At 41.5% G+C, this 4040-nt stretch overlaps 1 non-coding gene across 1 annotated transcript; it reads left to right on the forward strand.

The window, feature by feature from the left end:
* The first annotated feature begins 806 nt into the window (after nt 1-806).
* On the forward strand, nt 807-880 carry Trnar-ucu (transfer RNA arginine (anticodon UCU)). The gene has a single exon. It is a non-coding gene; the product is annotated as a tRNA-Arg (tRNA).
* The last annotated feature ends 3160 nt before the right edge of the window (nt 881-4040 follow it).

The following is a 4040-nucleotide window of genomic DNA, read 5'->3' on the forward strand; positions in this document are numbered from 1 at the left end:
CCATTAGGAATACCAAATATTCCATTTTGGCTCAGCGAAATGCAATGTCGGCCGTAAAATAGCTTCATACAAATAATGTCAGTACATTAGTTGATAAATGAATACTCTTGCAAGTGTTCAGTGATAATACGGGCATTGCCTCAGCGTTGTGGAATGCTGCCCGCATTAAAGCTGTTACAATCATTAATATTTTTTGATGCTAGTACATTAAATTCTTTTATTCTGATTAAAAAATCATTTCTTTTAAAAAATTCATTGGAATTAAATAAATACGATTTGGAAGAGGATGAGATACTGATGAGAGGATTTGCTAAGACCGAATTCTTTCGTTCAAAAAGTGTATTCAAAATAAAGTTTCTGCTTCACAAAATCAATTTTACGTTAACTTCAAAATCAGTGAACTTCTCAACTGTTCTACAATTCTCACTTACTGACGTAGTTAACAATACTTGGATATATACATGAAGACAGTAACTGTTCTCGAAAGAACAGAATACTGTTAGTGACCGTGCAGTTTTTTTCCTGGGAAAAGGTGCACGGTCACTAACAGTATTCTGTTCTTTCGAGAACAGTTACTGTCTTCGTATATATAGGTAAAGGCTACCCAGCCACTGAACTTCGTCTGTGCGAATGCGCACATGTTGCCCAAACTCTTACGGGAATCGTCAAAGCGTGCGCGAGTAATGAGTGGATGGGCAAATGTCTATAAGGTACATTACATATGTAGAATTGCGGACACTTGGGAATGTGAGTCTCACGGGAAGCGTGCAAGGGATAAGTCCCTGCAGTCTCGCTATTCATCTGTGTCCTCGGTGGCTCAGATGGATAGAGCGTCTGCCATCTAAGCAGGAGATCCCGGGTTCGAGTCCCGGTCGGGGCACACGTTTTCAGCTGTCCACATCGAGGTATATCAACAACACCTGTCGGCAGCTGAGCGTTTCAGTTAGTCATCATTTAATACTTGGATAGTTACATGACAAAAGGTGTTACATCTTATTACAAAACGGATTCCTAAATTTAACTTCATCGTATCAGGTTTACAAAATACACTAAATATCAGAAATCGGATATACCTAATCAACGAGTACCTTAAATCTGATGGCAAATACTTGGTAAACTGAAGGATTCACAGATAGCTGAGTGTTTCCAGCTGGAGCTCCGGAATAGATTCCAGGCGCTGGAACTAGAGATGACTAAGAATAAGAACATGGAGGAAACGTGGACAGAAGCTAAGAATACTTTTGTGCACGTGAGTGAGAGACAAGTTGGCTTTAAAAATCGCCTGCGGAGAGATTGGATGTCCAAACAGGCCTGGAGGAAGATCATCTAAAGGAAGGAAGCCAAGGAAAGAGTTAACCAGTGCAGGACCAGGCAACAAAAAGCTCAGGCACAAGCGGATTATAGAGCAGCAGATAGGGCAGTGAAAAGGAGTGTGAGAAGAGACCACAGAAGATGGATAGATGCACAGGTTGATAGAGCAGAACAGGCAGTGCGAAGGGTGTGTGTGAAAGAAGTATATTATATCACTAAGATGCTCTCAAAGAAAAGCTTCCAGAGGAACCGACCAGTAAGGAATAAAAAAAGGGGAGATACTGACTACGAATGAATACTTTAACGAAGTTCTAAATAGAGACCTTGGCGGTGAGGTAGAAGAACAAAAGGGAATACAATGATCCTAGTCCTAGAATTGGTGTAAAAGCACCCACGAAAGCAGAAATTCGGATACTGCTGAAGCAGATCAAGAATGGGAAGGCACCAGGACCAGATAATACAACATCTGAGATGCTAAAAACATACTTGGGCACCACTGTCTAGTTATTGTACATCCTCTTAGAGAAGATATGGAGAGAGGAGATACTGCCAACACATTGGAAACGATGTATTAATGTCAAAATACCCAAAATAGCATATTTTACTAACTGCAACAACTGGCGGCGTATTACCCTATTGTCAGTAGCGAGTAAGGTACTTTTGAGGGACATTTCAAACTGCATTAAGTATTCTGTGAAAGTGCAATTGAGTAGAGAGCAGGCGGGTTTTAGAAAACATCGATGCTGTGTGAACTTTACCAGTACTCTCAGAATTATTCTCGGACAAAGCGCGGAGTGGCAGCACACCCTCTACCTTACCTTCATTAACTTCGGAAAGGCTTTCGACTTTGTCAGTTGAAGAGTCATGTGCACACTTGCAAAATATGGCATTCCAACGAAGATTATGAACATCATCAAGGAAATGTATGAAGACTATGAATGCCAATTACTACATAATGGAGAACTAGCAGTTATTCGAGAGTGCGACAAGGGTGTATTCTTTCGCCAGCACTATTTGTTTTGGTGTTGGACCATGTGATGAAGAGAGTGATGGGGGGACGGAAGAGAGGTGTGCAATGGGGGATGCGGGATAGGCTCGAAGATATAGATTTCGCAGACGGCATCTGCTTAATGGCACAACGATATCGATACATCGTAAAGAAATGACCAGGTAAGAGAGAGAGGCAGAAGTTGCAGGTCTCAAGATAAATGTTCGCAAAACCGAAGAAATGAAGATAAATTCGACCGTCACGACTAGCCTTACCATTAATGGAGAGGACATAGAACAGGTCCAATCTTTCCTCTGTCTCAGAAGTAAAGTCACGACTGCAGGAGGAGCTGAGGAGGACGTCCGTAGTCGCATCTGCAAAGGAATTGGTGCGTTTGTACAATAATACCTTGTTTGGAGAAATAGGATCATCTCGAAGAAGACCAAGCTTCAGATTTTCAATACCATTGTGAGGCTGTTCTGTTGTATGGTTGCGAAGCTTGGAAGGTGACTAACCACATCAAAAACCAGCTCCAAGTTTTTATCAACCGCTGCCTCCGGCGTATTTTAAATGTGAGATCGCCAGATACAATGACAAATGAAGGTCTTTGGAGGGAGACAAATCGGCAACCAGCCAATAGACAAATCAAGGAAAGAAAATGGAACTGGATTGGGCATACATCGAGGAAACCAGATGGAGCTGTTGAAAGGGTGGCGTGGGAATGGAACCCTCAGGGAGTTAAAAAACGTGGTCGTCCCAAACAGACCTAGAAAAGGACGATCGAGAGAGAAGCTGTAGAGGATGGGACAACCTGGGGTGAAGTGAAGAGACTTACCGGTAATCGTACCAAGTGGAGGAATTTCGTCAGAGCCCTATGTTCCAGAGGGAACGACGGGAATTACGTAAAGTAAGTCATCGCAAAGGCAACACAATAATGCATAAAATACATACTTTTCTTTTAAACCCAAATATCAACCGGTTTCAGTCATGGACCATCTTCACGGATAAGGGTTAACTAGTTTAAGCAGCCACATTACGTTTGTCATTACTTAAATAATGTATAGGGCATTGGAAGGTGGCTACACTGAGTCACAGCGCCAGAGATTGCGCCAAAGATTATTATTCCTCCGCCTCCACTGGGCAGTTGTAGTTACGAGGATGTCGAGGGCAGTTGTTCTGTTGGGCGAGAGATTAGACGGTGTTCGGTTGGTGTATCGTATAGATGGAAGAAGTTGCAATTGTCAGAGTATATTTGAGAAAGGAGATGGGCTTTTGAATTATAAAGCTGGAGTAATGGAATATTTTCGTGAATATATACGAGGTAAAGAGGTATTACAGTTTTCTTTACTGACAATCCCTCTTGCTCACAGGTTGTGGTGTGCGTACTCTAAGACCTTCCGTATACACACCATCAGATTATTTGACTTGTCGCTCTAATGAAGTAGGCGAGTGTTAGTAATATGTTTTGTGGTCTTATTGTGGCGTGTTTATCTTCTGCCGTAAGGTCAGACGATAGAAATGCCACTATCACGATTAGAGTAGCAGATTGACGGAGACCAACTTTAAACAGAACTTGATTAATTTTTACACACATTTATTGAAATAATAAAAAGCGTAGACATTACATAACTTGATTCTGGATGCTGTTTACAATTGACAATCTGAAGTTCCTTTGGTCTTGATACGTTAATATTATTCTCACATATCTCTGATAGTTGACAAAGTGTCTATTCATTTATCT

The sequence above is a fragment of the Schistocerca gregaria genome, chromosome 2 (assembly GCF_023897955.1).
Source record: "Schistocerca gregaria isolate iqSchGreg1 chromosome 2, iqSchGreg1.2, whole genome shotgun sequence".
Taxonomy (NCBI): Eukaryota; Metazoa; Arthropoda; class Insecta; order Orthoptera; family Acrididae; genus Schistocerca; species Schistocerca gregaria.